Consider the following 25,507-nt stretch of genomic DNA (forward strand, 5'->3'; position numbering starts at 1 on the left):
AGTGGGTTCTCTCCTAGTAGTCCCTTGTGCAATCTAAAGTCTAGTGTTATTTAATAATTGGTTGTTGGCACCAAAAGCAACAGCCAAAGAAAGGATTAAATTTTTTCTATCTCCTGCTTTCCCCCATTCTCCTCTTTCAACCTACTAATTGCCAACCCTCATCCCACTAACTTCAATCACCACTAGTCTACTCTTTTCAATTCTATTGTCTGTTAAGCACTTTACTGCTTTCCAACTAACTTATACCCTTGACGTGATTACAGACAGACTATCTTTCTGGCAAGTAGGACTCATCTTAATGTCCACAAACAGCCAGGTCCCCCCAAACAACATACTAAAGGGGATTTGAACCACAACCTCGGCCAACTATCAGCTGGAGAGTACCTGGCTACTAACCATCTGAGCCAACAGATGGTTTAAACAATAAAGACACTTTTCTCTTTCTTTTGTCTTCAACAAGCCAGTTGTAAAATCCAAAATACAAAAGTTTCAGGCACTGCAGGATTTGAACTAAGAGCTCAATCATTTCTGCAACCAGAACAACAGGCTACTATTCCCCTGAGCCAGCCTCTGTGTTATATCAGTTCACTGATTTTTCTCAGTGGCATAATTCAACCTACAAGGTAATTAAAAGAAGCCTGCATTGGGGTTCAAACCAGGGACTCAACCAATAGCTATCATCATAGATCCTGGGTACTAGTCTAGTCTGAGGCAGATTGTTTGCTAGATGCAGTGGGGGGGTGGGGGGGGGGGAGATTATGCTCAATATCATCAACAAACCTGGAGGAACATTCAAGGTACTAACAGAATGCTGTCTGGGGGAATTTAAACCAGGACATCTCTGCTAAGTAGATCACATGGGAACTATTCTGGTGACCCAGCACAGTATGTTTAGGAGGTAAGACTTTTCTAAATGTCACCAAGCAAATGCAATATACTAAGTACTGAAATAGTCCCTTGTGTAATCTAAAGTCTAGCATTATTAAAAGTTGGTTGTTGTCACTAAAAGTGCCAAAGAATGGAATAATTTTTTTTTATTTCCTACTTTCCCCCTTTGACACTTAACATCTCAATTCTATTGTCAGTTAAGCACTTTACTGCTTTCACACTAACTTATACCCTTGACATGAATACAGACAAACTATCTTTCTGATAAGTAGGACTCTTCTAAATGTCCTCAAAAAGCCAGGTCCACCAAACAACATACTAAAGGGGAGTTGAACCAGGACCTCAGCCAACAATCAGCAGGAAAGTACCTGGCTACCAACCATTTGAGCCAACACATGGCTTTAACAATTTATATACTTTTCTCTTTCTTTTGTCTTCAATAAGCCGGTTGTAAAATCCAAGAATCAAAATTTTCAGCCATTTCAGGATTTGAACTATGAGCGCAATCATTTCCACAAGCAGAAAAAACAGGTTACTATCCCCCTGAGCCAGCCTATGCTTAATGTCAAGTTACTGATTTTTCTCAGTGTCATAATTCATCCTGCTGCATCATGCAAGGTAATTAAAAGAAGCCTTCGTTGGGGTTCAAACCAGGGACTCAACCATTACCTGTCATCAGAGATCCTGGGCACTAGTCTAGGCTGAGCCAGCTTGTTTGCTAGATGCAGTGGGGGGAGATTATGCTCAATATCATAAACCAACCTGGAGCAACATTGAAGGTACTAACAGAATGCTGTCTGGGGGCAATTTAAACCAGGACATCTCTGCTAGTAGATCACATGGGAACTAGTCCGGTGAGGTTAGGAGGTAAGACTTTTCTAAATGTCACCAAGCAAATGCAATATACCAAGTACTGAATAGTCCCTTGTATAATCTAAAGTCTAGCATTATTAAAAGTTGGTTGTTGTCACTAAAAGTGCAACAGCCAAAGAATGGATTACATTTTTTCTATCTCCTACCTTCCCCCTTTGACCTTCAATTGCTACTACTCTTCACTTTTCTCAACATGGGCAGATTAAAAGCAGGGATGCTATCGTTAGTTAAGCACTTTACTGCTTGCCCATTAACTTACAACCTTAATGGGAGTAAAGACAATCCTTCAGATAAGTAGGAAGTCTCTTCTTAATGTCACCAAACAGTCAGGTGAACCAACATACTAAGGGGGATTAGAGCTGGAACCCACAGCCATCTATTAGGCAGGAGAGCACCTAGTTACTAGCTATCTGAGCCAACATATGGTTTAAGCAAGAAGGAGACTTTTCTCTTTCTTTTGTCTTCAACAAGCCAGGTTTAAAAATCTAAGGTACAAAAGTCATAGCTGTTTGAGGATTTGAACTAGGAGCTCAATGATCTCAGCAAGCTGAGAACCAGGTTATTATCCCTCTGAGCCAGCCTGAGACACTACTGGTGGGTACAGCTAACTCATTACTAATCTACTTAACTGCCTTAGACATAACATGGCAAGTCGACTGGTAGCAAGGTGTTTTACTGGCAGTGCTTGGGGGAGGCCCTGGCTCAAAGTTTGAATTACCAGATAGGCTCTGTGTTCTGTCCTCATCTGGTATGAGTCCCTGACATATCCATTGAAGGATTGTTTTTATTATTTGTTTTATACATGATCATTTGTTTTTAATGTTTATACAAGAAGTAAAACAGTGTTGCACTAGATTCTTCTTGTTTTTACTTTATTTACACGCATAACGGAGATTGCTGTGACCTCCAAGTGAAGGAAAGGGGGAGAAAATAGAGTGTGAAGGATCTCTGAAGGCTCTTTTAAAGTGGAAACATTGTAAGCATATGTCCATTGGGGTCAAGGTGTCACAGAAGATTCACAGACCTGCTGCTTATTTGGGTGTTTCTTAATGATTATTCACATGGTGTTGGAATGAATCATTTATGATTAGAAAGTGTATTTTTTACATGTTACACTATGTTATGCTCTTTTGAGTTCTAGCTAAATGAATAAGCCGGCAGATTATCGGTATATTGAAGGAAAAGTGTCTCATCTCTGCTGTGGTTAAAGATTGGTGCCTTATGTATGTACACTTTTGATTTATTTTGTTGCTAGAAACTTTAATAGTAAAAAAAAAACAAAAACAAAACTCACGTGACCGTAGCACCGGCTCCGTTCGCACTGAATGCCGGGCGTGACGTCCAGTGAGGAGCGCTGGCAAGACAGAGGAGAAGAAAAGGAAGAAGCAGATAGAAAAGGTAAGTGATAGGGTAGCATGGAACAGAAATAGGAGTATGGAACAGAAATAGGAGTATGGAACAGAAATAGGAGTATGGAACAGAGAAGGGGGAACATGGAACAGAGAAGGGGGAACATGGAACAGAGAAGAGGGAGCATGGAACAGAAATAGGAGTATGGAACAGAAATAGGAGTATGGAACAGAGAAGAGGGAACATGGAACAGAGAAGGGGGAACATGGAACAGAGAAGGGGGAGCATGGAACAGAGAAGGGGGAACATGGAACAGAGAAGGGGGAGCATGGAACAGAAATAGGCGTATGGAACAGAGAAGGGGGAACATGGAACAGAGAAGGGGGAACATGGAACAGAGAAGGGGGAGCATGGAACAGAAATAGGAGTATGGAACAGAAATAGGAGTATGGAACAGAGAAGGGGGAACATGGAACAGAGAAGGGGGAACATGGAACAGAGAAGGGGGAGCATGGAACAGAGAAGGGGGAACATGGAACAGAGAAGGGGGAGCATGGAACAGAAATAGGAGTATGGAACAGAAATAGGAGTATGGAACAGAGAAGGGGGAACATGGAACAGAGAAGGGGGAACATGGAACAGAGAAGGGGGAGCATGGAACAGAGAAGGGGGAACATGGAACAGAGAAGGGGGAGCATGGAACAGAAATAGGAGTATGGAACAGAGAGGGGGGAACATGGAACAGAGAAGGGGGACCATGGAACAGAGAAGGGGGAGCATGGAACAGAAATAGAAGCATGGAACAGAGAAGGGGGAACATGGAACAGAGATGGGGGAGCATGGAACAGAGAAGGGGGAGCATGGAACAGAGAAGGGGGAACATGGAACAGAGAAGGGGGAGCATGGAACAGAAATAGAAGCATGGAACAGAGAAGGGGGAGCATGGAACAGAGAAGGGGGAGCATGGAACAGAGAAGGGGGAGCATGGAACAGAAATAGGAGCATGGAACAGAGAAGGGGGAGCATGGAACAGAAATAGGAGCATGGAACAGAGAAGGGGGAGCATGGAACAGAAATAGGAGTATGGAACAGAGAAGGGGGAGCATGGAACAGAGAAGGGGGAGCATGGAACAGAAATAGGAGCATGGAACAGAGAAGGGGGAGCATGGAACAGAGAAGGGGGAACATGGAACAGAGAAGGGGGAACATGGAACAGAGAAGGGGGAGCATGGAACAGAGAAGGGGGAGCATGGAACAGAGAAGAGATAGCATGGCAGAGTGAAGGGGGAGCATGGCAGAGTGAAGAGGGAGCACAGACAGTATGGCAGTGTGTGAAGGGGAGCCAGGAGAAGGGGGGAACAAAAGCAGCATTGAGGGTGCAGTGTGATTATAAGGAGGCACATAATGGTGATGAAGGGGCGCAGTAATGTGTGTGTGATGGCACAATGGGCTTGTGGCAATGTAATGTGTGTGTGGTAGGTGGTGGCTAAATGATGGGTGCTCTTTTCTTTGTAGGGTGAAGATGGGGCAATTTAATTTTATAGTGGGGACTATTAATTTAAGATGGGGTGGTTTGGGCGCTATTAATTGAATGTGTGGCTGAGTTTGAGGAGCATGAGGTATATTTATTAAATATGAATATGAATTATTTAATGGCAGTGACGGTTGCAGGAAATAGGTATATTTATTATATGTAAATGTGATTAATGTATTGCAGGGGCTGTTTGTTGGGAGGAAATAGGTTTATTAAATGGGAATACTATTACTTTTATGTTGGGGCTGGAGGAAGTCCTAAGTATTAAATGTGGGTCCTATTAATTTAACGCCGGGGCTGGTTGGAATTTTCTAAATGTACCCATTATTTTTTCCAAATAGGACCCCTCAACATTCCAGGATCCAGACAAGCCACAGCTAAAGAAACCAGCAGCCACAGGTGGTGACAAGAACAGGTAGGACAGTCTGTCAAATGTTTTGAGTCTAGTGCAGGCTTGGCTAACCTGTGGCACTCCAGGTTTTGCAGATCAAGACTGTACTCTTTATACACACTGCATTCTTTATATACTACACTATTGTGCTAGCTGTCCTTTGTGGGCTGACCACTCCCCCTCTAGTGTCTGGTCTCGCCTCTTTGATGGTTGGCCACACACCCTCTGGTGGGCCCCTAGCGTTGCTGTCCCCTGGTGGGCCCTTCATGCCCCAGTCCGACACTGGATGATATTGTTCTGGTTCAGATCCCTCTTACTATGTTGGTGGACTTGGCTGGTTGATGATATTGTCCTGGTTCAGATCCCCCTTACTATGTTGGTGGACCTGGCTAGTTGATGATATTGTCCTGGTTTAGATCCCCCTTACTATGTTGGTGAACCTGGCTGGTTGATGATATTGAGAAGAGTCTTCCTACTTACCTGAAGGATGGTCTGACTTTATTCCCATTGACGGCATAAGTTAGTGGACAAGCAGTAAATTGCTCAACTGACAGTATAGTTCCTGCTTTGTATCTGTTAATATTGAGAAAAGAGTAGACTAGGGGTAATTGGAAGTCCACGTTAAAAACACACCTAAAAAGGGCATTTCTTTTCATACTTTGGATGATGCCCTTTTAGACACAAAACCCAAGTTCCTTAAAGGATGCTAGACTGGAAATTAAACAAGGGACCACAACATCCCTTCCAGGAGAGAACCCAATAACCAGCTCACAGAGCAAGCTATTGACAGAAAAGATCATCAAACCTGTCTTGGGATTCAAACCAACATCACAACTATCTTAGTCAGCAGTCTGGCTACTAGTCAGCACATGATGTAAGCAACAGTGAGACTTTTATAAATGCCATCAAGGGTTCTGGTGCAAAATCAAAGGTGTAGTAAATGATACCAGGCTGGGGATTCAAACAAGGAAAACCATATAAACTGTAAAGAGATCTCTTGTCTACTGGGCCACCAATGGGGGGGGGTCCGCATTTTCTTTTACAAACCCGATCTCCCTAAGGGAATTGAGCACCTGTGAACAACAAAATCAGCACTTATGCAAAAATTAAAGTCGCTTTACCTTTTTAATATCAATACTATACATTTATTAATATATTCTTTCTAAACAATAGAGAAAATTGTACCAGTACATACTATAAATAATTATTAAAATCAATCTCAATAGTGAACATGATCTCTGTGTAGACTACACAAATTGGAAATATACATGAAACAGTTAATGGGACATTATTCAGGATCTATATGGAAGGACAAGAACAGAGCTGCAGTAAGATTGATAATTAGAGTCTCCAAGTTATTGCATATTTGGCTCTGATTAGATGTGGAAATAAGAGAATAAAATCAGTATCACCCTCCTTAAAATGATCTGTGATTTCAAAAGGTTCCAATTCCAATATGCATAAAGTCTTATTCTGTGTACATAGAACAGTGCTATCAATCTATCTAAATCAGATCCTTCCACAATTAGTGGGATGTTGTTGGGAGAAATAACAATGTTTAGAAATAGCAATCGATTGAGAAGCAAAAATGTCTCCTCTTAGGATAGTTTCTCCACCGCTATGTAAACTAATGTAGATCGGAATATGTATTAAAAATCACTGGTATGCTCCAACACTGGACCCTAGCCTTTAGTAATTTGTTAATTAATAGACTGTTTTCAGATCTGCAGCTTGGAACAAAGCAAAGTCTCAGGTATAAAATATATGTGCCGGCTCCGAATGGCGCACAAAACGGATGTTCAAAGATCCTGACCAGACTGTCATTATTCTCTAGTATGCATTGCTGCGTGAAAGTGCAATAGTATCATAAAAGGTTACTCAAATGTTTTTGACATAAAAATGGTCTAGGCCTTATTATGCAGACTTTAAATTGCATTCATTTTCTATTGCATTTAGTACTAGCACAACACATGTATATGTCAAAGGAAAATGCGTTTTAGCAACCACATGTCACTGGTGTTTGAACTTCTGTTTTTAAATGCAAGTCATCTGCCAGTCAGTACCCAGAAAAAAGCAGCTTACAACATGGAAATCTCTTACTCTAAATGATATTGTACTAAAATGGTAACATAGCAAATAGTGTATACAGTATATTTTCTTTGTGTTGAAACCTTTTTCAGGAAATGTTATAAAATAACCTATTATCTATATATTTGCTGTAAACCTTTTTAGCAGAGTTATAATGAGCGACAAACACCTCTGAAGGTGTCCTGTTGTATCTGGTACCAAGACGTTAGCAACAGATCCTTTACGTCCTATAAGTGGTGAGGTGGAGCCTCCAGAGGTCAGACTTGTTTTTCCAGCACCTCACACAGATGCTCTGTCGGATTTAGATCTGTGGAATTTGGAGGCCAAGTCAACGCCTTGAACGCTTTCTCATGTTTGTCAAACCATTCCTGAACAATTTTTGCTCTGTGGCAGGGTACATTATCCTGCTGATAGATGATACTGCCTTCAGGGAATACTGTTGTCATGAAGGGGTGTACTTGGTCTGCAACAATGGTTAGGTAGGTAGTAAGTGTCAAAGTAACCTCCACTTGACTGACAGGACCCAAGATTTTCCAGCAGAACATTGCCCAGAGTATCACATTACCTCCGCAAGCTTGCCTACTTTACATAGTGCATCCTGGTGCCATTTGTTCCCTAGGTAATTGACGCACACACTCCTGGCCGTCCACATGATGTAAACGAAAATGTGATTCATCAGAGCAGACCACCTTCTTCCATTGCTCCATGATCCAGTTCTGGCGCTCGCTTGTCCATTATAGAAGCTTTCAGCAGTGGACAGGGGTCAAAATAGGCACTCTCACCGGTCTGTGGCTATGCAGCCCCTAACATAGCACGATGCGATGCACTGTGTGTTCTGACACCTCTCTGTCATAGCAAGCATTAACTTTTTTAGCAATATGTGCTACAGAAGCTCTTCTGTGGGATTGGACCAGACGATCTAGTGTTTGCTCCCCAATGCGCATCAATGAGCCTTGGGCACCTATGACCCGGAAGTGTGTCCTTATCGGTGTAAGAACATATAGATCTCAGTCAGGGCTGGTAAAACTAGCGGTAGTGTGTTCATAACGTGAACCATAAAATGTCACAATTCCTTTCCCTAACCAGTGGACAGACTGAGGGGACTGTCAGAAAAGAGGGGTCCACTCCAACTATGTCAAGCGGCGAGTGCAGGTAACTCACCCTATGAGACAGTTTGAGCGGTGACCGTGCATGATAAAGAAGACCTATCTGAAAACAGACAAAACATGGTTTGTACTCAAATCAGACTAAAACTTTTCAGCTTAATGCCCAACAGTATAATAATAATAATCATAATAGCCCAAAAATAAATAAATGAAATAATAAAATAATAAACATTCTAATAATAAAACTAGATGTGTCTAACATAAAAATACACAGATGCTCAAACTCCTAACTCTCAATCTAACCACTAATATTTCTTGCAGGTACTTAATCACTTGAGCCCAGGCGTGGGCTGGTAGATGTCAGCCTGGGGGGCACACACCGCACAGGCAGCCGCATCACATGACACGGGTGCATCCTGGTGCCATTTGTTCCCTAGGTAATTGACGCACACACTCCTGGCCGTCCACATGATGTAAACAAAAATGTGATTCATCAGAGCAGACCACCTTCTTCCATTGCTCCATGATCCAGTTCTGGCGCTCACTTGTCCATTATAGATGCTTTCAGCAGTGGACAGGGGTCAAAATAGGCACTCTCACCGGTCTGTGGCTATGCAGCCCCTAACACAGCAAGCTGCGATGCACTGTGTGTTCTGACACCTCTCTGTAATAGCAAGCATTAACTTTTTCAGCAATATGTGCTACAGTAGCTCTTCTGTGGGATTGGACCAGACGATCTAGTGTTCGCTCCCCAATGCGCATCAATGAGCCTTGGGCACCTATGACCCTAAAGTGTGTCCTTATCGGTGTAAGCACGTATAGATCTCAGTCAGGGCTGGTAAAACTAGGGGTAGTGTGTTCATAACGTGAACCATAAAATGTCACAATTCCTTTCCCTAACCAGTAGACAGACTGAGGGGACTGTCAGAAAAGAGGGGTCCACTCCAACCACGTCAAGCGGCGAATGCAGGTAACTCACCCTATGAGACAGTTTGAGCGGTGACCGTGCATGATAAAGAAGCCTCCCAGAGGTTGAACAGAGGCTCTGATAGAATACCCTCCAATGATGATGAATGAAGCAAAATGTTGATGTGATATCACAGTTGGCGACAAAATGGAATGATCCGTTATAGCTCTCACAAATGCACATAAGTTTGTATGGTGGAATCGGCAAAGAACACGCTTATCCAACACAATGCAGGGTGACACACAATCAGCTGAAACAAATCATTAGTAGTTGTATGTGACAAAGCAATCAAAATGAATCCAAACCCAGTCACGTTTCTTTACCCTTTGGTAATTTAATCAGAAGAGCACTGTATTAATAGCTACATTCAGCGCACAGCAGGTAAAACCAACTGGTCCATGAAGACCTTTAAATAGTTACTCTATGATTAATTAATCATAATCAGCTGAATCACACATCTGTTAAATGCATTAGTAGTGTGCTTAAACCAAATATATGGAAATAATACATACAATTGAAAATATCAAAATGTTGGTGTAACTATCAAATACAAACATAAATAAATATAATATTAGTAGTCCTGTAGGAAATGATAACTAATTTGAGGGACAGACCTATCTGAAAACACACAAAACATGGTTTGTACTCAAACCAGACAAAATCTTTTCAGCTTAATGCCCAACAGTATAATAATAACAACCATAATAGCCCAAAAATAAATAAATGAAATAATAAAATAATAAACATTCTAATAATAAAACTAGATGTTCCTAACATAAAAATACACAGATGCTCAAACTCTAAACTCTCAAACTAACCACTAATATTTCTTGCAGGTACTTAATCACTTGAGCCCAGGCGCGGGCTGGCAGATGTCAGCCCGGGGGGCACACACTGCACAGGCGGCGGCATCACCGCGTCATTGATTACAGCCCTAACAGCTGTAATTCTGAGTGGCCCGGGGGACCGATGCCCCCCTGCCCCCCGACCCAGCCCGCCCCTGCTTGAGCCTCCTTGGGAACAGCTGACAATATGAGTGTTTAAATATACTAAAACTACTAAAGCATCATTTAAAAAGAAAAGACGTATAAGACAAATGGATGTACACATAATTTTAAAAAAAGAAAGATGTTTATCAATAAGGCAAATTACACAATACTGTTAAGCTCTACATTCTCATTCAATCCCAATGGGTTCAATGTGTTTGAAGAATGTATTCAACACACTTTTTGCCTTAACAATCTTTTAAACATGTCACCTCCACGCTGTGTGAGCTAAATATGTTCAATACATATAATCTTTAGACTACTAGGGTCAGCATTATGTTTTTCTAAAAATTGACGTCGGACACTTTGAGAAGAAACCTTATTAAAAATATTTAGACTGTGTTCAGAAAATCTAGTTTTTAGAGGCCTTGTGGTTCTTCCAACATAAAGTAAATGACAGCTGCATCGAAGTACATAAATGACAGCTGCATCGAAGTACATAAAGGACGTACTTCGTATTACAGTTGAAAAGCCCGTTTACTCAATAATGAGTAGAATCATTTATAAATCTCTTTTACCTGTTTAAACGGTTATAAGCAGCCACTAGGTTTCTAAGGAGCCATCCCATTTATCTGTCTTGCTGTCATATTGGGTTCTGGTAAACTACGTGCTAATATATTCTTGAAACTGGAACCTTTTCTAAAGAGATTCTTTAGTTTGGGGCGGAAAGATAGATTTTAATGTGGGATCCAGGGGCAAACGCAGGATTTGTAGAGGGGGGGGGGTTTCCACACCACACTACCAGTGGGCGTGATCAGCATGCATGGGGGCGTGGCTATAATATTAGACAGTGCTTGGCTGCTCTCCAACTCTTCCTATCCCTATAATATACATGGGCAATGCTGTGTGCACTACTGTTAGGTGCACGTAGCTCTCCCTTTTCAAGCAGAGCTGTGTGAAGCAGGAACAGGGTCCAGCCACCTCAATTATACAGTGCCCCAGGCTTGGAGGAGGGTTTTCAGGCACTAGAAACCCCCCCCCCCCTCGGTTTGCCTATGGGATCTTGTCTTAAGATTGCATTATTTTTCTAAAAATCCCCATAATGTCCTTTGACCACTTGTTACATTTTAAAATAAAGGCCTGTTCATAACCATCCTGTCACGGATTTGCAGAGATGGCCGCTAACCGGTATTGGCGCAACTGAACAGGGAGGCGCGGAGTCTAACGTACCCCCGGTATTCACCAGGGACCCCCGCAAGGGGGTTGGGCTTAGCTGCAGAGGGTATGCAGGTCGCAGTTCTCCAAGACAGTCATCGGTGTAGCGACAGTAGTAGACAGGCGTAGTCAGGCAATCCAGGTCAGAGCCAACCGAGTGGTGCAGTACACAGGGAAGATCCAGAGAGGAGTCAGGTCAAGCCAAATAGTCAAACCAGCTGGGCAGCGAGGTACCAAAACGAAACACAGGAGAGTAGTCACAGGAAGCCGAGTCAGAACCGAATAACACACTGGATCAGAAGTTCAGGAAACGCTGGAGCAGGAGTGAACCAATACTCTGGCACTAGACATGTGTCAGAGGCTGCTTTATATACCCTAAGGTGCATCCTGATTGGCTTAGGGAGATTTTGGCAGTCAGACATGCTGGCTGCAAACAGGTGAGCAGAGAAAGCGTCCTGCTGCTAGGCAACAGAACGTGGTTGCTGAGAAGGTGCAGGCGTCCGTCAGTGCGGACACGGCGCCTGCCAGTACCCCCCTCCCCTGAAGAAGAGGCATTAGAAATATGGTTCTTCAAAAACTTTGAAAGCAGATGAGGGGCATGTAGGTCTTTCTTATCCACCCAGGACCTTTCTTCAGGACCATAACCCTTCCAGTGGACGAGGAACTGAGTCTTACCATGAATGGATCGGGATTTCAAGATGCGTTCAATCTCATATTCGTCGCCCAAGGCTGTTTTGATGGGAGGAGGAGGCGGAGGCTGAAGGTTGGAGAATTCGTTAAGAACCAAAGGTTTTAAAAAGGAAATATGAAATGAGTTATGCACACGGAGTGAAGGAGGTAGATGGAGCTTATAGGTAACCACATTAATAACATGAGCAATGCGGAAGGGACCAATATATCTGGGAGCGAATTTCATTGAAGGTAGCTTGAGCCTGAAATTACGCGTGGACAGCCACACCTTGTCCCCAACGTGAAGAACTGGAATCTTTCTACGGTGACGATCAGCAAAGTGTTTATGCCGTTCCGAGGACTGTAAAAGTTTAGATCGTACCTGAGTCCAAATCTTCGAAAAGTCACCGACCATCTCTTGAGCTGCAGGTACAGATGCACTGGGAATTTCTAAAAAGGTGGGAAGTATGGGATGTCTGCCAAAGATGGTAAAGAAGGGTGATGTTCCAGAAGATTCATGTTCATGGATATTATGTGAAAATTCTGCCCAAGGTAAAGAATCACTCCAGGAGGATAAGTGATCAGAGCATTAACAACAGAGGAACGTCTCCAAATCCTGGTTGACCCGCTCAGTCTGACCATTGGTCTGGGGATGGTATCCCGATGAGAATTTTAGCTTAATTCCTAGATTGCTGCAAAAGGATCTCCAGAATCTTGAAATTAATTGTACACCTCTGTCAGAGATGATCTCAATGGGGCAACCGTGAATCCGAAAAATATTCTTAATGAAAAGAGTGGCTAGATCAGCAGCGGATGGCAATTTCTTGAGAGGGACAAAATGTGCCCATTTGGAAAAACGATCGACCACCACTCAAATAGTTTTGAAGCCATGACTATTGGGGAGATCAGTAATAAAATCCATGCTTATGCTTGCCCAAGGTGAGTCTGGAACCGGGAGCGGAAGAAGAAGCCCTGCTGGTGGACGCCTAGGTGTCTTGTGATGGGCACATACACCGCAAGCTGGAACATACTTGTGAACGTCAGCACTCAAGGATGGCCGCCAATAGCTGCGGGACAAAAGAGCAATAGTCTCCTTAACCCCAGTATGACCAGCAAATCTGGAATCGTGGGCCCACTGGGCCCATGCCAACAGTCTGGGACGAAGATGGGTCTCCACAAAAGAGCGTCCAGCAGGAGGAGTCTTAACAGAGGATTTAGTCAAAGCCAAGATCTTCAGAGGACTGATGATAGATCTAACACTGGACTGGCAAGAATCCGAAGGATCAAAGACCTGGAAAGTCCATCGGCCCTGGAATTCTTTGACCAAGCATGGTAAGTCAGGATCAACTGGAATCTGGAAAAAAAAAGTGACCAGGCTGTCTCAAGACAGGAGCGGTCGAGAAGGTTTCTTTAAGAACTTTGAAGGCCAAGACTGCATCCTGAGGCCAGTTCTTGGCTAAACCACCTTTACAGGTAAGTGACGTGATGTGAAGTTTTTAATGATTTGCCGGTAATAGTTGCAGAATCCAATAAAACATTGAGTAGCTTTCAGGCCAGAGGGTTGAGGTCAACTAAGGATATATTCTACCTTTTTAGGATCCATTTGAAGACCCATGCCAGAGATTATATACCCGAGGAAGGGAACCTAAGGTTGATCAAAAAGGCACTTCTCCAATTTGCAGTATAGATGATTAGTACGAAGGCGAGACAGAACTTCTTTGACATGATCTCGATGAGAGGTGATGTTCTGGGAGAAGACCAGGATATCATCAAGATAAACGACTGCATATAGATACAAAAGATCTCTGAAGATTTCGTTGATGAATTCTTGAAAAACGGCAGGGGCATTACAAAGCCCAAAGGGCATCACGAGGTACTCATAATGTCCGTCTTTCGTATTAAAAGCGGTTTTCCACTCATCACCTCTAAGATCCAGTTTGGTGAAAATCTGTGCTCCATGAATCCGATCAAAGAGTTCTGATATGAGAGGTAACGGGTAACGGTTCTTCACCATAATAGCATTCAGCTTCCGGTAGTCAATACAGGGTCTAAGAAGTCTTTCTTTTTGACAAAAAAGAACCCTGCACCCGCCGGAGAGGAAGACTAAGTAAACAGAAAACATGAATGAAAAATGTAATAAGGTTTTATTGATGTATTTCCATGGTAAAGGCTGAAGACAATGAGTCATCCTTTGGCTGGAGCTTAAGGATAAGTGAGTATGAGAGTCAAGTATGATGACAGCCCCCCCCTCCACCTTTATGCCTTGACCCTCAGTAACCCTCATTCATTTCTCCATTTTGCAACACAGTGTAGATTTGAATGACCATGAAATGAGTGACATATTATCATGACCTGTTTGAATAGCCAAGCGGAGCATGGTTTCTAAAATGCGCAAATGTAAACATTGGTGGGGGGTGAAGATTTTAAAATAAGGATGAACTTGTTTCTGCCTTCTGCGTCTTTACCTGGCATGGAAAGTTAGGGGGTGCTGCGAACATATTGGCATAGGGTGGCCTGTACCCTTATTAAAGCCTTGCTTGTGACACTATTGTTCATTCATTTGTTTTATTACATTGGTCAAAGATACATGTATAAATTAAATATCTTAAAGTGTGCTTTTCCACTTTTGTAAATGTCCTGTACAGTGTAAATTAAATGTCCATAAAATTTTCAAAAATTTTCATCAAATAAATATATTGTCTCCATCACAGATTCCAGTCTCTCGCTGCTCAGAAATGTGTTTACCTGGGAGCAGAAAGATCCCAAAACCCGGAATACATCCCTGCTGTTATGACTGTGCTCCGTGTTCCGTTGGAGAAATAGCCAATACAACTGGTACTTTTTGTACTATATAAACCTGCAAATAAATATGTATAATGTATATAGCATATAATTACATTAAGTTCAGAAGTTTATAAATAGTGGTTAACCCCTTCAGTGCTAAGAATGAGTGGAACTTGTCTTTGGCAACACAGGTGTTCAAAGAAGTTAAAATTATACTTGCATGCCCCCCCAAAGCTATTTCCTGTTGATGGGGGATGGAATGGGGCTTAATGTTATAGATTTTCAGTCTCCAATGTTTTCTCCCAAATATTTCCATATCTTTCTACTGTAGGTTGTAGCCCATAATAAATGGAGGTGAAAATATTTGTTTTTTTCTTTGAGAGGAGTAAATCTTCTCTTCTGATGTTGGTTACTACAATTAAAGACTTATTTACCTTCTCCCTCCAGATCATATCCATTGTTGATGTCAAATTCCTTCACCTCTGAAACCTGATTTAAAAATAGTTATTGTCAATTCCTTCTAATTTATTATATTCTCATATAATCACTGCTGTAGTCATGTATATAGGCACTGCAATCCATCAGTTTAATATAATTTCAAATGGAATGATTCCCATTATAAAAGGTCAAATCTGAAAAAAAATCATTTTTCCTTACTAATATAAAATGTCAGATCAATCTGCATTTCATTGTTAAGATATGCAGAACTGATCTAATTGCTCCCTATCATCATCCCAGATAAGTATCATGTCTTTAATATAGAGAAACCAGATTACTAGGTTCACCTCATACCCATGACCATTCCATACATGCATGTCCTCCCAATGGCCTATGAATATATTGGCATAATTTGTGGCAAACCTGGTCCCCATCGTAGTTCTGACCTTTTGGGTGTAATATTTATTAAAACAAAAATAATAGTTGTTCAAAATGAAGTATATGCTATCTATAATGAAGTACTTCAAATCCTCACTCATTGTTCCCTTATCTAGAAAACTTCTCACAGCCTGTAAATCCAAATTGTGTCTAATAATGCCATAGCGGGAACTAACATCAGCAATAAGTAAGAAATAACACTTTTCAAACTCTAAGCTTATTTATAATGTCAATGGTGACTTTCAAATAGGCCTTAATTTCCAGATTATATACATGCACATGGTGATCTGTAAAGTGAGATAAATTGGAGGTGGCTGAGTATGTGACTGTCATATGTAGTCTTCCTGGAGGGTTTTCCTTATTTTTAAGTACTTTGCAAAGAATTAATAATATTGGTATAACGCCAAATATTTTCTCTTTATCAGATAAGAACCACTTTTTCGTAATTATTAATAATCTCCATTAATTTATTCTGGATTTTAATGGTTGGATTAAACTTAATCAATTTATAAGTGGTCTTCTCATTAAATTGTGTAAGTGCTTCCTCATTTTATTTGTTGTACATAACTAAAATACCCCTATTTTCTTATTTAAATCTGTTGAGTGGTTGGGGTAGAACTGGGAACATTGAAAGCCAAAATTAATACTTTTCCTTTATTTGTCAAGTTGCTATCCAAACTTTCTGAACTCTTTCTGAAGTTTTGCTATTCTTTTATTGTTGGAAAGTGCACAAAACTGGACCTGAGGTCAATAGTTTGACTTTATTATTTGTCATTTTTCAGACAGTGGAAATTGCATTAAATATGAGGATGATGAATGGCCAAAAGAGGGATTTGTGCATTCTCAAAAGTGTAGATTTTCTGTCCTACACAAATGATGAGATCTTTGCAGTTTTCATTTGTCTCAATTTTCTTCTGTTTTATAACTCGGCTAATACTGGTAATTTTTATATCACATCAGGATACACCTATTGTAAAAGCTTAATAACAAGAACCTCCGCTTCCTTCTCCTGGTCTCCATCATGCTGAGCTTCCTATGTGTGTTTCTGTTCCTCGGTCGTCCTGTAGATATAACCTGCATGCTGCGTCAGATCTCTTTTGGAATCCTCTTCTCCATAGCTGTCTCCTCTGTGTTGGTCAAGACTATCATGGTTTGCATCGCTTTCAAAGCCACCAAACCCAGCAGTGTGTGGAGGAAATGGATGGGAGTGAAACTGCCGAATTGTGTAGTCTTTATCTGCTCATCTGTCCAAGTTATGATCTGTATTAGTTGGTTGTCTATCTCTCCCCCCTTCCAGGAGCTGGACACACACTCTTATCAGGGACAGATCATCGTTCAGTGTAATGAAGGTTCAGTTATTGGGTTGTACTCTGTCCTGGGTTATATGGGGGTTCTGACAGCTGTGAGTTTTATTACAGCCTTTATAGCCCGGACATTACCGGACAGTTTTAATGAGGCCAAATACATCACCTTCAGCATGCTGGTGTTCTGCAGTGTCTGGATTGCAATGATCCCGGCTTATCTGAGCACCAAAGGGAAATACATGGTGGCTGTGGAGATCTTTTCCATATTGACCTCAAACGCTGGACTTTTAGGCTGTATATTTTTTCCCAAATGTTATATTATATTATGTAGACCTGCATTAAATACAAAATTGCATTTGCTTGACAACAGAAAAACATGATGTTCTGCAATAAAACTGCATATGTTTGAAGATATAACATACATACTTTGTGATAATAATTATTGACTGTAATTAACGTAAATACAGAGAAAAATAATATGGTGTTTCACTTTTTCACTTTAAGCAAGAACAAATACAATGGTATGACCAAGCCAACGTTATCAACTCAAATGATAAACATATCAGTGTCTACGGAACAGTAGTTTTAATAGTAGTAGTCAAAGTTTCATGTAGCACACAAATATCAACTTTAAATTTTAGTGTACAAATAAGCTATCAAGTATTTCTGTGCTACATGAAAAAACAGTCAGTATTTAACTTATGTGCAAAACAGAATACTAATTTGCACCCCTTGCATTGTAACATGGTTTTGTCCATGAGACTGAAATAAGAAGTTTCTTAAGTTAAGATCCTTAATGAATCAGGCCCACTGACATTAAATCAGCAATACCTTTGGGTCCGGCGGTTATAAAGATACTGGAGCCACCAGCAGTAGACAGTATAAAAAAATTATGAAAGCTTTGCCCCCACCTTCCCGATCACCAATGGTGACTTTTTTTTATACTCCTTTTCTGTGCTTAGTATAACCAGAATTTATTACATCTCACCTACTGTTTGCATCTAGCTATTCTAATGCAATGTTGTTCATTTAATGAGCTAGAAAACATATAAACTGAACTGGACATTTCAACTGAAGTTAACGTTATGAACTTGCTTAGTTTACTAATTTGCAGTCCTGATCACGTCACTACATCAGAGGTGTGCAAACTGAGGTCATAGCTAAGAAATGGCTGAGCATCACTGCCCTACAACCCTAAAGACTGACAGCACCCATAGTCAGTTGCCAGGCTTTATTTCATTTCAAAATCCTGGATATTGTGGTACTTTTTAGCTCACTATACAATGGTTGAATGTAAGACATTGATATAAAAAATAAGGACTACTGCCTCCCCAGGTTACATCACCACTTAGTGGACCACAGGTCACATATACAACATGTACATGCAATAGAGGTAACAGCTTTGTTTTTGAGAGTAAATTTCTTATAGGGATTTATAAATGTTTGTGTGTGCCATTGAATATAAAATCCTTCAAAATTCAAATAGAAATGTTATTTTGAATCATGTTTTCAAATGTCAGCTTTATCTGCTGTGCATGTGTTTTATTTTAAGAGCAGGACAGAAAAAAGTCAAACACCTGTCACTAAATTCAGGAGATCTGTTATAAAAGGCAGTGAGATGATTCAGCGTCATTACACTAACAGACAGATGCATCAGGTTTCAGAGCCCTGTGTGACATATTTCACCTCTTACATTCATGGTTTGATGATCAACAAAATATTGGAACAATGGCTACAACAACAGTGGTCACTTATTTATTTACAGTGCTGTTGTGTTTAATACTACTGTGTGTGACATTCTCTAGACTTGTTACCCAAAACTCGTTACCAGCATGTCATCTACAATTAAGAAAAACATTTGAAGACTATGAATATTTTCAAGATGGAGACATTATGATTGGAGGAGTGTTCACTGTGAATCAGTATATGCTACAAATTCCACAAAACCCAATAGTCAAACAAATGATGTGTTTAACGTAAGTAATATAGGATTTATACAATTTACACCATTTATTTAAAATTTAAAACTTTGAAAATTTAGCAAATTATTTGCTACATTTGAAAGGGAGCAAATGTTTGCACATTGATAAATAGCACATATGCAAATTATTCTGCCATTCACATGGCAATAGGAGAAAATATCAGAGAAAAAAATGTATCATTGAGTTCACAGCAACCTCATGTCAGTGGAAATAAATTTCAACAAACTGTCACCAAGACAGAGAAAATCTATTTGCACCATTTGCAGAGGAGCCATTAAATTCTACAACATATAGGCAGATGGTGGAAGCACCTAAAGTGCCCTATAGTTGGCAGATTTACCAGTGGCCAGAATGATCAAAATATATCACTAAAACGCTTTCCTGCACATGTGTTACTGCACTGTCTGAATGTGTGTTCAGTGCTGTCGGTTTAATATTACATTGTAAGGAATCGTTTGTAGGAACAGAATTATTTTCAAGTAATTATTAAAGGAGTCTGCTACCTACAACTTTATTTTGTTCTGTTACATATAACCGTCAGTAATTTCACTGTTTAATATCTTCCAGCCATGTATATTTTCTAACGATATAATCAGGGAAAGATGATCAATATTTTTGTTTCAAGTTATTATTCAAACATCGTTCTCTGCTGCAGATTTCCTCCATATGTTAATAAACTAATTTTTATGAAATTATAGTTAAAAAGTGTTATGGAAGGTAAAAGTTATACAATTTGATGGTGGGAGGTGTACAGTACCTGCTAGAAAAACAAATGACATACTACATGCACATCAGTCCCTAATTGATGTCATATCAGCAGTAAGATAGTGTACATTACATTTGTCTTAAAATAAGCATTTTTTTCTATGGATATATAATATTTGTTTATTTGCATTTCATACTTGTAATCTTTACCACCATCTTTAGAAAGAAGATTAACATTGCACTCATACAGTGGTAAGGAGACAGTTGTGGGGTGTTAATTGCAATTTAAATTCTAAGGGGTATATGTACAAAACTGCAGGTTTGAACAAGTGGAGATGTTGCCTATAGCAAGCAAACAGATTCTAGTTATGATTTATTTAGTACATTTTACAAAATGACAGTTAGAATCTGATTGGTTGCTATAGGCAACATCTACACTTTTTTAAACCCACAGTTTAGTAAATATACCACTAAGTGTGATTGTTGTATTTTTCTCCTTACACTAAGTACACACTATACTGGTTCATTATTATCAACTATGCAGTTAATAATTTATGGGTCCTTCAAGAGACATGACAATGTGGTTAAACATACAGTTTTTAGATAATTTACTATAGACACATTATGGAATGATAAATGTAGGTTGTGTCTACAACATAAGTCCCCTGCATATTTTTATAGTTTTATCAAATGAGGCTTACATAGTCAATACACATAACATCATTCATCTGCTCTTTATGTTCATGTGTTTATTTGATCAGATGTTTGTGCTATGTTCAATAGCAGCTTTGTGGACATCTGCATATGCACTCTTTAGGATAGTTGACCCAGAAGTGAAAACCCAGTTCAGGCTCTGGCCTCAGGCCATCCTGGAAATTCTGAAGATTGAGCAGATTGAACATGAGCAATTCCACTGTCGATTAAATTGCTGGCTGTACTACATTTCTGTGCATCAGGGTTATTCCAGACCACAGTAACTGTTGCGGCAGGGATGTCACATACTGCTTTTAGTCATGTACTAAAATATTCCTTTTTTGCGCATCATTTTATTAAATTGGATGAGAACTCTCTTTTGTGGATCAAAGAACAATTGTATCACATTGTTTATTTTTTGCATGTTATAGGGGCAGTGGACACAACATAAGTAGCACTTGTTGCAATTGAAGTTCTTAATTGTGTGTTTCTCATTATATTTGTCCCATTTTTCAAGTGTCTTTTTTCCTGTATACACATGCTTTGCAATTGCTACATCTAAAGGATACAAGGTTCTTAGTTGGTGTCTGTCTTTCGGAAACAAAGTGGCCATTCACTAGTCTATCCTTTAGGTTTTTAGCTCTTCTCCAATGTATGGAGACCTCAAGTTCTAAAATCTCAGACATTTCATCATTCTGTGTTTCTGTAAAATATACTTTACAAGTTTCCATTCATTGCAAAAATACCCAATGAATGTGAATGTATTCTTATTGTTTGATTTTGGCTTTAAATAAATCAGTGTAAAACTTATGTTTAACTTCTATGAGTGTTTTTTTATTAGATGATTACTATATCCTCTGTTTTTTAGTCGTTCACTTAGTTCTTCTTCCTTTCTTTCAGTGTGAAAGGGTTGGTACGGTTTTATTTGGAAATACTTTTTATTTTCTGTTGGGAAAGGTTTTGAATATTGGTGAGAAGTGAAATCTGCTATTATGTAGTAAGCTATTTGTTGTCGAATATATTCCATACATGTCAGTTTCCATGCTTACCCCTATTTTTCACCTTAATTCGGAGGTCAAGGAAATGGATTTTCCATGTATTTCAGCTGTCAATTTTAACTTGATATTCTTGATATTAGGAATTGTATAAATTCCGCCAATAGTTGGGAAGAGAACATACATTGCAAATTGTATAATATATACCCCACACTGTAATCTTCTGCAATTGGCTTAAATCAATACAAGATAGTTTGTTTTAAATTATAGAGACCAGATAATTATTTAGAAATTGTGTATTTATGTTGAGAGTCTAATCCACATAGCATATATTATGTGCCGAGTTTAAAATGGAGAGCAACAAAATTATACTAATATGTGGCTTGGAATTTTCTGAATCATAATATAATAAATAGTTAATAGTCCAAAATAATATTATATACATGTAATAAGGATGTTATAAATTAGGGAGAACAAACATAATAAGTCCCGATTTACAGGGATTATGAATTAATTAATAAGAAAATATGTAATAAAGTTACATGCATTTGGAATTATTCTGCATAATAAAACTTTAGGTAATGAAATCAAATGCGTGCACCCATAAGAGAATACTACTTTTTTCAGTTTTTTGCCGTTATACACGACATTGGTATTAGGATAGCACCCGCCTAACTTAATATGGACTAATGAAGATGAGTAATTTTGAAGGTGTTATGGGAAGATCCCAAACACATGAAGCTTAAGTTTTTCTAGATCTAAGTATTACAAGTACATAATTTATTGTCTAATTCCCACAATGGTCAATTTCATAAATATAATAGACAGATTTTGTGGGATCGAAGGAAATACCAGTGTGGACATTTTTTTTTAGGTTTTGGATTTGAACAACATTATTAGAGAGCAGCTGAACATGAGTGGTTATTAGGTAAGTGTGTAAGTCCATGCTGTCTGTATTGTCTTCTTGTCTTTGTATGTATTAATGTACATAGAGCCCAAATGCTGCAACATTGCACCATGTGTGAAATCAATTTTTTACCTTAAGACAATTGGGCTACATTAGGAGTGCTGGTGATGTTCACAAAAAAAACAATAAAATTAGTCCCAGCACACGGAAGTACAGAAATCGGTAAGATAAATTTAATGTGTTGTTTCAAATCATTCATGCCAGCTGTGTTAAAGGTGAGTGTGCCAAGCACAGAATGTATGTTTTTACAAACACAATGATATCAACATGTGGGTCATAAAAGAATGTTACTTTATATTGCAACCCACTTCACCAAGTATTGATTTTAAAACATTTTTATATTGCACCCATTTGCATTATTAATGGGGGAAGCTTTACAAACATACTTATTAAACAATCTCACAATTTACACATCTAGGATATAAGGAACACACATTGGCCCTTTGTCTCAAAATATGTTATTCTAATTGCAGGAGATAGCAATTACCTCTGCAACCATGACTCCTTACTTCTCTATTACATCTAGTCACAGAGCAAAAATCAACAGTTCCCTTCAATCCTAATGTTATAAAAGTATGATGTAGCCAATTTCTCATTCTTTGGTTGTATGGAAAGAAAAACGTCTCAGTAGAGCTCATTTGCTAACAGCGCATTTAGAAGAAAAATTTGCACTAAACCCCAGGAACCAGTCAGTAATTATCTTCCATATGTCTAGTACTAGTCAAACATTAAATCCATGAGTCTGACTAGCTATTCTGGTTGCAGGGTCTGCTGAACTAAAAGGCCCAGCCACCACATGTACAAGATACAAGAGAGTGATAGAGTGGAGCAGATAGCAGATAGTGGTCACCAGTTCCACAAGTGTTCTAACATTCCGGTAACACCATCTCAGAGACCTGACTAGATTGCGTAATGGCTGGATCTCCAGATGCACCCAAAAATGTCTGCAGCAACCAGAAGCCCCTCATATGAGATATCATTGTTAGGTAAAACTCTGCCGGGTATCTTGTAAATGTTTGATGGACTGTGACTGAGCTCAGTGATTTGAAGTGTGGAAGCTGATATCCCACAGACAGTACAGATTGCTACAATGACAGACTGTGATGGACCCAGCCTGGCAAGAGGTCTGAAGGTAATCCTAGTGTCATTGAGTTCATGTGTACCACCTCGGCCATAATATTGCTGTACTGATCCTGTACTGTTAGCTAATCTTCATGTTGGTGTGTTTTGATGTAATGTTATTGTTAGCTCTTTCTTCACAAATTATATGTTTACATAGGTACCATTATTGAGCTTATCATGTTTGTATATTACACAGCTCTGTTACTCTGTTTCACCACAACATTTACACTGCATTTATTGGTTACTTTTTCTTGCTCCCAAACCTCTTGATTAAAACTAAATAAAAACACCATTTTGCCTTGTTTTTTCCTTACCATTTATATTGTTACTTGGTGTGGTGAGTAGGAGGCACTCGGGTGACTATATGAGAGGTGAAACATACCAGTCAGGTGTGCACCTCCTGTGGAGAGACCATCCAAAGCTGACATCTGAAGTTGTTAAAAATAAATGAACATCACATCACAACCCCTGGGTCCTGTCTTCTTATAGGTTACATAAATACCATAAAAAGTGTGGATCAGATTATTGGGATATACTTAGTACTAATTGTGACATAAAATTATCTCTAATATAAATGCTTCATTTTCACTTTGTTTAAATGTCCTGCAACCACTTTTGCAAAGCATAAATCCCAAAGTACCATAACTTGGTTGGGATGTGAGTATTAGTATATGCTACTTGCACATTGCTGGAATATCATGTGCTTAGCTGAATATTATTACTCATATGTATTTTATATTGAGCAACTAAATGTATTTGGTGCAGACCCAATAATATTGCAGACCAAGAAGTATTGCAAGTAGATAAAAACAGGATGGGAATCCTGAATAACAGTGGGTTTTTACCATCATTATGTTCCTCAATTTCTCAGGAGTCAAGAAACAGACTAAGTTGCCAAGATACATTTTCTTTATGACTTATTAGATGTGCAAAGGGGTGCCAGTGTATAAGTGATAGCAAAAATATTGCCTTACACTTCTCAAGACAATTAATGATGTAGTCAATATACACTGGCTGCAGCCATGAACTAGACATCTCCCATGTTAGTAAGTTATGTTGGGCCTAATGCTCAGTTGAACTTACACAAGTGCATAGCATAAAGGACAAAAACATGCCCACAAGGACAGCATACGCATGCAGAATTAGGGGTGTGCACCGGCCACTTTTGGTGTTTTGGGTTTTGGGTTATGATTAGCTTGAGGTTTTGGGTTCTGATTTGTTTTGCCAAAACACCCCACGAAAGGTTTTGGTTCCGATTTTGGGTTTTGGGTTCTGATTTTTTTTTTAAAAAGCATTGAAAGTGCTACAATCCATATTTTTTGTTTTTTTTCACTCCTACACTATTATTAACCTCAATAACATTCAATAACATTCATTTCCACTCATTTCCAGTCTATTCTGAACACCTCATACCTCACACCTCACAATATTGTTTTTAGGCCAAAAGGTTGCACCGAGGTAGCTGGATGTCTAAGCTGAGCGACACAAGTGGGGGGCACAAACACGTGGCCCATCTAGGAGTGGCACTGCAGTAGCAGACAGGATGGCAGTTTCAAAAGCTAGGCCCCAAAGAGTACATAATGCCAAAAAAAGAGGTGCAAGATGGAATTGTCCTTGGGCCCTCCCACCCACCCTTATGTTGGTGAAATAGGACATGCGCACTTTAACAATTTTTGACTGCAGGAACAGTGAACGTAGTTAAATATTGCAGTACTAATTCTTTTATACTGCAGGAACAGTGAACGTAGTTTAATATTGCAGTAATAATATTTCTGGACAGCAGGAACAGTGAACGTAGTTTAATATCGAAGTAATAATATTTCTGGACTGCAGGAACAGTGAACGTAGTTTAATATCGAAGTAATAATATTTCTGGACTGCAGGAACAGAGAACGTAGTTAAATATTGCAGTACTAATATTTCTGGACTGCAGGAACAGTGAACGTAGTTTAATATTGCAGTAGAAATTCCTTTTTACTGCAGGAACAGTGAACGTAGTTAGATATTGCAGT

General features: G+C 39.5%; 1 pseudogene; it reads left to right on the top strand.

Annotated features, from left to right (window-relative positions):
* The first annotated feature begins 12,552 nt into the window (after positions 1-12,552).
* On the top strand, positions 12,553-17,411 carry LOC142104175 (vomeronasal type-2 receptor 26-like; annotated as a pseudogene).
* The last annotated feature ends 8,096 nt before the right edge of the window (positions 17,412-25,507 follow it).

Source organism: Mixophyes fleayi, chromosome 10 (genome assembly GCF_038048845.1).
Source record: "Mixophyes fleayi isolate aMixFle1 chromosome 10, aMixFle1.hap1, whole genome shotgun sequence".
NCBI lineage: Eukaryota > Metazoa > Chordata > Amphibia > Anura > Limnodynastidae > Mixophyes > Mixophyes fleayi.